The sequence below is a fragment of the Lytechinus pictus genome, chromosome 6, assembly GCF_037042905.1.
Source record: "Lytechinus pictus isolate F3 Inbred chromosome 6, Lp3.0, whole genome shotgun sequence".
Taxonomy (NCBI): Eukaryota; Metazoa; Echinodermata; class Echinoidea; order Temnopleuroida; family Toxopneustidae; genus Lytechinus; species Lytechinus pictus.
In genome coordinates this window covers 19,700,856-19,711,377 of record NC_087250.1, presented here as the reverse complement: position 1 = coordinate 19,711,377, position 10,522 = coordinate 19,700,856, and the positions used below count along the sequence as shown (strand labels likewise).

Below are 10,522 nucleotides of genomic sequence, written 5' to 3'. Positions count from 1 at the left end.
CAATCTTGTATCTCTGTTCACATATGATGGCAGTTTATTTTGCTTCTTTTTTTCTAATTTGTATGAAGTTTGTATCTATATATTTTCAAACTATTTTCCATCCTTAAAGTGTCACAACCGATATCATATTATTTTTTACCTCGTTGGCAAAGTTATTATCTTTTCTTATGTTTCGCTTCAAAATGGTATCTTTATATTTGCTTGTCTTGCTCCTCCACCCCTTATCAAAATACCCTGCCGGCACTTGATCTAAGATTATTTTCTTTTACTACTTGAACCTTATAAAGGGATCTTTCCTTCGATCGCAAGAAAGGATAAAATGTGTGTTTTTGAAAAGAAATAAAATTAAAAATACATAGGATTGGAGCTGTGATTTTCCTCATTGCTTTCTTTGTCATCCTACTTGCATACTAGTAGGCCTATATAACATATTTTCAGTAAAATTGTGAGACATGTTTTTAAATCCTATCCTTATATTAAAAAAAAGAATAAAGAGAAAGAAAAAAATTAAAAGACATAGAAAAGAAAAAGAAAGGAAGAAGAAATAAATATTTGAATTTTACTTTATTCAATTCCTTTACGTTAATAATATGATATATAAATGATGGCGAAAATAGTCAAATTGTCTGGTTGCCAAGTAAAAAGTAAGACCCCCCCCCCCCCTCCGAGCTCCCCGTACAAACGCACGGACTGTACCGTATACGTGTTTCCGGTTCCGCCATTTGAAAAAAAACGTTCGTAACTGCTCAGCTGAACCCGAAGCTTGATGAAGAAGGCCGTCAATATTTCAACAAAAACTAACAGAATATGGATCAGATTCGGACAACGACTTCTTAAGACATTCACACAACAGGCTAAACAGTAAGTTAGATCCATTTTTCGTAGTTTGGCGCGGCATGCACTTAAATTTCTTCGACTTTTTAATCATTACCGTACGGCCACTGCACTGCCGTTGTTCCCGATCGCTTATCGGGTGGGGGCTGATCTGCGGTGTGCGTAGTCTAGTTCTAGACGATATTAAACGAATTTATTTCCTCGGAGTACAGGTTCTCGGTTTTGCGCGCACACTCGGCTGGGCGTACGCACGGAATAGAACGTATATATCGGTGCAAATAAATTCGTTTAATATCGTCTAGAACTAGACTACGGTGTGCGCGGCCGGGGACGGCCAACGGCTGGCTAAGTTAGTAGTATATTGATGGCGGCGGTGAGGATGTTTGTATTGTCATGATTGTAGCCAGGTCAGGGGTGGACGCTAATGCAGTTTCGCACCGGCCGATTAATACTAGACAGCTGGCAGCCGTCTGTTTCGAGGAGTTTTTCAACATTTTTTGATTTTTTTAATTTCTCCTCATACACAGACGGCTCGCTAGCGTGCCGCCGCCATTAGGGGAGGTACAACGTAAAATCCCCCCGACGGGGCTCATCGATTTTTGTTTATATGATAGAACTAAATATAAAAAGAAGCTTACCAAAATGAAGCTTGAGATTCCCTCTTGGCATTAATTGCCATTAAAGTGGTAAAAACTCAATTTAAAATGAACAAAAACAGTGACTTACCTCGGCTGTCGTGTAGCTCCCAATTCACTCGTTCCTCCGAAGTCGATATTGTACACAAACATATGCCGGTGGGAAGAACTTCCGGGTCAACTGCTTATCGAAACCGTTGGCCAATCAGATCATCTCTTTTACGTCGGGTTTATGAATACTGAAATTCTAGATGTTTTTTTTTCCTTTTCCTTTATCTCTTTCTCTTTCGTTTTCTCTCTTTTTTGTTTTACTGTTCTTTTTTTATTTTTTATTTCCCCTTTTTTCTTTTGTTTCTTTAACTGCTCCTTTCTTTTCTCCTTCTGTAATTATAATGTGTGACGTAAAGGTCATGGGGCGGAGTCTGACTTTCGTCGTTACCAAGATGGCTGCCCACTAGTCCGAGTCGCAAGTGTCAACTTTCAGAGTTAATCCCCTGATTGCCAGTTTTAAAGCGGGAATTTAGGGTAAGAAACTGTCGTTACTTATACATTTTCAGCTATAGCTGCATATGTATGAACTTTTGGTGGAAAATATCGCGGTATCGAGGAGAAAAACAAGAAATTAGCGGTGGCCATTGAGCCCCTGTACAGACGACGGTTTAACTTCGGTCTATGTATTTGGTGAGTGGAGCCAACGTAGTTCAGCGTAACAACCAACATAACAGAGACCGAAGCTTTTGGTCTAGATTAATACCAGCATACCTCATCACCAATATTTGTTCCCAAATGTCATGACAAGTCTCTCAGTCACATTTGAAGTCAATATATCCACCACTTTTCAAAATATCGTGATCGGGAATGGCTGTAGGCCTAGCCAGGCGGCTTCTAGAGAGTGAAAATCATTTACTAACGTAACTTCGTAAGGTCACTCTCATATGAAGCCAGGGATCCTTTCTCATATACCCACACAGAGGAAGCCAAAACTTGAAACTTTCACCCCCGGCCCCGAGATTTCTACTTTCCTTCTAAAAGATCTAGCCTAACGTTAGACCTAAATCATGTACATGGGATAAAACTTAATTTCCAACATTTCTACGCTCTCGTCGTTATTTTTGAAGAAGAAATTCATTCCAAAAAATGCGAAAAATATCATGATTAGACGGAAGAGACTTGCCCGATGTTTACGCCGCCATCTTGTTTTCTATTGTTCTTCGCCAACGTTACAGACGCGAACTTCGAGACCATGAACTCGATCTGATATTCTGAGTGACAGAGGTGGGATTTTATGGGGGTGGGGAATATAAAATTCATGCAACATCTTGATTTTTAAAAAGAATTAAAACTAATATTCTTACTTTACACAAAGTTTCATTTAGTTCCATGCTTTTATCAGTCTCAAAATTGGTGATTTAGAGCCAACATGAAGTTCCTCACACATATTTATAATTCGCTGCCGATTTCAAAACATTGCATGCGGATGCAATATTCGCGAGATACCGGGCCTGGTCTGACCCGACCGACCTCACACGCATGCGATGTATTGAATATTGATACGTGTGAGAAACTTCATGTTGGCTCTAAATCATCAATTTTGAGACGGATAGAGGCATGGAGAAGAACTGAAACTTTGTGTGCAGGAAGAATATTAGTTTTAATTTTTTTAAAGAGCGTGATGTTGCATGAATTTGATATCCCCCCCCATAAGATCCCACTTTTTGTCACTCGGAATATCAGATCGGACAGATCCAGTTCACGGTCTCAAAGTTTGGGTAGGTGGAGCGTAGTGTAGCAATAGTGAAGTGGAGTGGAGCCTGCACAAACTTCACTCGAGGTAGGCAATCCCACAAATTTAAAAGAGGTTTCTATAAAATCAAGTCCGGCCTTCTATGAACATGACAAACTTACGAAAAGATGTGAAGTCAATTCACCCTAAATATCATCAATATCCCTCAAATAGCTTCATTTAAGCACTAATTTCTCTTCCGGTTGATAAAATATGGATCCGTCTTTAATTTCCAAAATTGTTCGTCTAACTAGCTAAAGGACGCATGTTTTATCTACATATCAAAGACACTACATAGAAAAGACTAGGCACAAAGACTATTATACATGTAAATCGATGCAAAGCATTACGCGATGTCGGCAAAGTGCCCAATCTTCTTATTGTAAAGACTTTAGCGACAATAACAGACTGTGAGTAAGGTTAAAATGCTCCTCTACTTTTAATGTTTTCATTAGTGCTGTTGTCGGGAACAAAAATCCATGTCGACATGTCGCTTAAAAATTAATCCCGACATCGACAATGTCGACATGAAAAAGGGACCGTAATTTAGCCTGGGCTCCCTAACATAAAAAAAAAGCATTCGATCGTGGAACAACACTCTCAATCAAATATATTCACCTTGACACGAGTGATATCCCCACACTAGATCTATATAATACAGGCTCAGTTCGGGAATTGAGCTTCCAAAATCACCGATTTAATCCACATTTTTTTTCTGGAGAATCAAGTTTTTGTACCAGGATCCGGTTTCGAAAGCATTGCTCAATAACACTCGTAGCCAATTTGAGAATCACCAATTACAACAGTGATCATTGCTGCAAACGCAAGCTCCTCAATTTGACAATGAAAAGTAATGAAAATCGACCGATAATTTCAGTATCACTTCCGCGGCGATCCGTGCAACGATCTCCAAACGAATGAAGGGAAGTTTTCTGTGACTTCGTGATATGAAGTAAGCGCTCAATTGCGGCAGTCACAACTTTGACAAAAACACGTGTTCGCTGCTGCTCACGTTTATGTGAAAAGTAATGCATTGAGGAGCAACGTATTATCAAGCACGGTGAATAGCGCGCGATGGGTACATATTTCCGTGGATGGGTACGGTGAATGCTACTCTCGCTATAACGGGATATCGAGGGCGGCTCGATCGGGCAGGCCGGCCCTGCACTGACTTATTTCTACTGCCGCACAGCTCGCAGATATTCTTTTTTCATTTAATGCGCTGCTAAGCTGAATAAACCTTTTAATCGCGCCAATTACTGTGGATAAATGCTTCTAACTTTTCAGCTAATCTTTACACTCGTGATTGTAGGCTAGACCCCTTTTTATTTTATGTTTACATGTCGATGTGGGTGCGTGCATGTCGACATGTCGGAATTTTGAAAATCCTTCGTATGTCGACATCAATGTCGATATGAGGCCTATCGACAACAGCACTAGTTTTCATTGATTTTATGTTGAATATTATTAAAGAATATGACTCTTTGCACCTGAATTGTAACACTGAAATATGGAAATGAAGAAGTTTTATCATGTATTTTTATTACATCATGTATTTGTATTAACCTGCAAATAAAATTTTACTATGTCACTCAAATTCATTTCATTTCATTAAAGATTCAAAGAGGGATCTCTGGATGATCGAGCAGCAAGTCCAGCATTATGTGGGAAAGATACTACAGGTGTACACAGAAAAGGCCATGTTCTTGTACAAGACACGGTTGGAGTTCATAAAAGGTGATTATACAGTATAGGCATTCACTTCAGTAGATATTATAATTACAAAATTAAGCAGATTGTATTCATGCAGTGGCATACAGTGTAATCCTTGTTAGAAGATGTAGATTTATTCTTCATTGTTTTATTAAAGAGTTTCAATATGTGCTTATGACAATTTGTTTGCATTATAAATTGTTTGTCACTCTTCGGCTTAGTTTGCTTTTATAAGCAAGAATATGCTAAGAGAGATAGCCGCAAGGACCTCATTATCCGATAGATATGTACTTGTGAAAAGAGATCTAGATGGGGGCAAAACACCTTTTTTCTTGTATTTTTATGTTGTTCATGTTATCGTAATGGTATGTGTTTTTTTTTCTACAGATTAAGCTGCCTCGTGCTATACAGACTTGGATAAAAACAAGCTGTCCAATGAATGGTGACTACTCAAGAGGAGCCAGAAAGTCAACTAAAGCCAGGGTATTTTGGGAGTTGATATGGCCGGGGAAGGGGGAAGGGGGGGTTTCCAGGCCCCCCCCCCCCTTCCTTGAGATCTTGACCGCACAATCGCGTCTAACATTGGCACATGGGTTGTCTAGGGCATAATTTACAAAATTAAATTGTAAATTATTTCACGCAAATTGTTAGTAAGTGATAATACTAATTTATGCGTAATTAGAATACAAAATCATACTTTTTCCTCTATTGCATTGACTTTGTACACAAAATCACGTTTTTGAGCAATTTTTGGTATGACATGTACTTACATAATGTCACGTTATTACAGAACCACGTACCGGGTGACACAAGATTGGTCTCAAAAGATGCACAAGACTAGAAAGAGGCATGTTTTAAAAAAATTGTGCGACAGCATGGTCGCAAAATTTTTGGAAGGGGGGGGGGTCAAATTGGTCCAATTTAACTAAGGGTTAATAACTGGGAGGCTGTTAGCTGCCTTTTTACTTTCAAGTCTTGCACATCTTTTGAGACCAAATTTGTGATGCCTGGGTACGCTGTTCCGAAATTTCGCAACATTTTTATGTATTAATCCAACACAAATACTGTTTCTTGCTAAATATTCACAATTAGTATACCAGTAATATACATTTATCAAGTCAAATTATTTAATTACATTTATAATCATAAAAGCTTTGATAAAGTATTAAAAAAAACAAAGAGTTGTATGTAGGCCTGGGACTTTCGGGTTTTTTCTCTTCGGGTACCCGTGGTAATTTTCGGGTGGGTACCTGAAAATCATGTCACTTGAAATATGACTAGTGGAAAAACCCCATAGGTGACGTCATCAAGCCAATGCGATGCAAGCCAATTTATGAATGAAAATATAGTAAGCATGCGCATTGCAAGCCTCCCGTGCCCCACGCAGTATTCCATCGAAACAAGTTTCAATACTCTGTCACCTCGTACCAAAATCGACCTAGAATTCCACTTTCCTATATATCATATGAATTATAAAAGGTTTTCTCACCGATACTGCACAGGTAAGCAAATTTTTATTCTTGCTTTTCCGTCAAAATCTTACGAAGTAGCATCGATATTACATCGTGTTCGTGAGTTTGTATCGCTACGTGAACAAAGTCAATTGATTTCCGGGTTTCGGAGCGTCAAATGCGCCAGCCAATCACGATCGTGTTCCCATTTTCGGTTTATGATGAACTAAAAATGGTAACAAGAACGTGATTGGCTGGTGCTTCGTAGGTCGATTTTGGTATGAGGTGACAGAGTATTGCAGACTTGTTTTGACGTAATACTGCGTGGGGCTGAGGCTTGCAATGCGCATGCTTACTATATTTTCATTCATAAATTGGTTTGCGTCGCAGTGGCTGGATGACGTCACTGCGCTGCAAAAGAAACATGGCGATGATTGAACGATCTCGGTCACATCATCATCACTTGAAAACTTGTATATTTATGGATATTTAGAGGGTAATTGGTGAAATTCAAAATGAGGCTTGTGTACTTTTGTAATGAGTTACAATCATGTCTTACACTACGCAATACAAATCAAATACATGTACATTATACTGGTGAGCAATTTTCGGGTATCGGGTATTGATTTTTCTACTCGGGTACCCGGGTTTTAGTCCCAGCCCTAGTTGTATGAAAATTTTCAAAAATAATGAAAGGTAAAAGAAAACAAGATTACAATGTCCATTGCAAGGGGGCTAGTCTAGCTATTCAGGATAATTGGGATTTTATTCAGTTTTTAATTGACATAACATTATGACAAGATCCCTCCATTTAGTGTATAAACAGCACATGGCCATGATTGAAATTCATATAACATTAAAGTATGCAAACCAGGCAGCTACATGTACATGTAGGACTCACTGCTTGTCAATTCTATTGTCTGCCAGGGTCAAGTGACATACAGTGTGAAAGTACATAAGAAAATCAGCTTTTTATTTTTGTACTGTAACATTGGGTGAACTGGTGATCACTTTGGATATGATGCTCTTCATATTGGTTTATTTTATGTATATGAATTTTTGTATAATCATTAAGAATTAAAGCCATTTACTTAATATATGGAAGCATAAGCCCATCAAAGAACAGAATTATGTCATGTACAGCTAATTCATTTTGCGTGATATTACAATTGTAATTGTTTACTTGAGCAAGTAATTTGAATTGCTGCATGACCTAAACAATGACATGTTCCAATTCGAATAGTAACATGACCTAAAGAAGAGTTACTCCACCTCGATTGAGAGTGCTTATGTTAAATAATTGATGTTGCTACTTCAAATAATTGAGGTCAATCAAAATGGTCATAATTATTCAAGTCAATTTTGAGCTATATGTCATAATTAATTAGGTCATATACTAATTGAAATTACTAAATGACTCGAGTAGGTATGAATTCACATTGCCACATGACCTTAATTATTTTATGTAGCAACATCAAGTATTGAACGTCATTTAGTTATCAATTATGACATGTAGCAAATCAAATTACATGCCGCAATTTCGTGTTTATGATGGGCTCATGCTTACATTCATATATAACCCTTCAATACGTAGTTGGAGCAATTCTTAGACAAGAAGACTGTGTAAAATGATATGCCTATTCAATGTCAAAAAGGTTAATGTCTCAATAGATTTGATCTACGTTTTGGCAAAGTAATCTTATGTTCATATTTTTTCTAACCTATGGTGAACGTTCTAAATCATGTGAAATTCATTCAAAAATATCTTTCAGTATTTATGGACTTAAGTGAATTCTGAGCAAAATGAAGTGATTATGATTACGTTCATGTACTTTAAGTTTATACTGGTGATCAACACATCATAATTTCATCCCTTACTGTATGTGCACCATGCATTATCTGTACATGCAGAAGTGGTTATCCATTGTTTCATAACATGGTTGAGTAAAGGATGTTCTGCTTTTAGTATTAAGCCAATCGGGTGTTGACAAGAAGGGGAAAATGCAATTGCTCAGCTATTACAGTTTTTTTGCAACCATAATACTGGTTAAGCCTTGGTTACATTCGCCGGCTCGTGGCCTTACGTCGAGTCAAAATTAACAGTCTTAATCATCCTTGTACCAGCTACTACCAGCTACACGTGGGTGGTTTGTACAGGAATACCTAAAACTGCTGATTTTGTCTCGCCGTAAGGCAACCGGTCAAGGAATGTGACCAAGGTATTAATAATAATCGCTTATTGTTGTGTTAGAGGGAAGGATTCTGGGTCGAATCTAGCTTTCTTTATGTGATCTCAAAATGGCAGCAATGTATGAATAGTGAAAGTAGTTCATGTGGCATCTCAATGTTCATGGATATAAATCTTTGTACATGTCTTATCCTAAAGATGAAATGTTACTGCATTATTCTAGCAGTCATTTATGATATCAAAGATGTTCTATACTGTGCATAGTACAGCTGATACATAATAAAGGTATGTGAATATGCTTTTAACGTCTTTGCAAATTTGTGGGTTTTTTCACGCCTCTTTTCATTAGTCAAGATGTCAAAGTTGTTGTGCTGGATCACAGGAAATTCTTACAAACTACTACGCCTAACAAACCAGTGCAGGACGGTGTCGTGAGAAAATCGCACAGACTACTACAGGACAATACCATAGGATTGTCACAGGAAATCAACAAGAATACCCCTGCAGGATTACCACAGTAAAGTATCACAAGAAGGCTGCAGGATGAGACCAATAATGCCACAGAAGATATCAAAGATCAGTATCACAGGAATACCACAGGACAGTACTGCAGGAATTGTCCTGCGGTAAGGTCTCTTGGTATTCCTGCAGTACTGTCCTGTAGTACTGTTCTGTAGTACTTTCCTGTGATACTGGTCTGCGGAATTCCTAAAGTACTGTCCTGTCATACTGTCCTGTGATACTATTTATCACCACAGGATAGTATCACAGGACAGTACTACAGGAATACCAGACCAGTATCACAGGACAGTACTACAGGAATACCAGACCAGTATCACAGGACAGTACTACAGGAATACCAGACCAGTATCACAGGACAGTACTACAGGAATACCAGACCAGTATCACAGGACAGTACTACAGGAATACCAGACCAGTATCACAGGACAGTACTACAGGACACAGTACCAGAAGCCTGTGGTACTCCTGTAGTACTGTCCTGCGATACTGTTCTGTAGTACTTCCCTGTGATACTGGTCTGCGGTATTCCTGTAGTACTGTCCTGTCATACTGTCCTGTCATACTATCCTGTCATACTGTCCTGTCATACTATCATGTGATACTATCCTGTGATACTATCCTGTGATACTGTCCTGTAGTACTAATAGTAGTGTGGTAGTGGTTGTAGCGGTTGTAGCGGTTGTGGTGATCGTGTCCTGTCATACTTCCTGCCATACTTATGCGGTTATTACCACAGGAAGTATCACAGGACACGGACCTGTTGTACTCCTGTTGTACATTTCTGTAGTACCGTCCCAAATTACGTGCACGTAATTCCTGCAGTACTTTCCTGCGATACTTCCTGCAGTACATATCACAGAGTACTACAGGAATTTTTTGTAAGGGGACGTGTCCCCCCTACCAAAAATAGTAGGGGGACACAATATCAAATGCCCCCCTACTATTTTTGGTCTTTCATGGAGAAAAATACATCACTTCACAATCGAAATAATAGCTTTTGGACTAAATGACCTTACATTTTGGGTGAAAAACTTTTTTTTCTTTTTTTTATGCTTGTCAAATTTTCCATGCAGGCCCTGGTCCCTCTACCTTTGGGAAGAGATTTCCGCACATGTCAACCCACCTATTTAATATTCATGACGACATGCATATCACCATTTTCATAAACTATTGCTAAACTTTAGAATTAAATAACTTAACTATTTGTTATCAGATTTTCATAAAATTGTATTTGATATAAATATTTTCAGCCCGGAGTAGCCCCAAAACAAGCTGCGTATCTGAATAAACATATATGCGCGTGTTTAGAGTTAGCCCCAACGAACGTAGAGGGCAGCAACACACAAGCAATACTGCAAAGTGTTGCTGCCCTCTACGTTCGTTGGTTAGCCCTTTA

At 38.5% G+C, this 10,522-nt stretch overlaps 1 long non-coding RNA gene across 1 annotated transcript; it reads left to right on the top strand.

Annotated features, from left to right (window-relative positions):
- The first annotated feature begins 713 nt into the window (after positions 1-713).
- LOC135154554 (uncharacterized) lies at positions 714-8,909 on the top strand. The gene is made up of 3 exons (XR_010293933.1): positions 714-861; positions 4,870-4,989; positions 5,353-8,909. It is a non-coding gene; the product is annotated as an uncharacterized LOC135154554 (long non-coding RNA).
- The last annotated feature ends 1,613 nt before the right edge of the window (positions 8,910-10,522 follow it).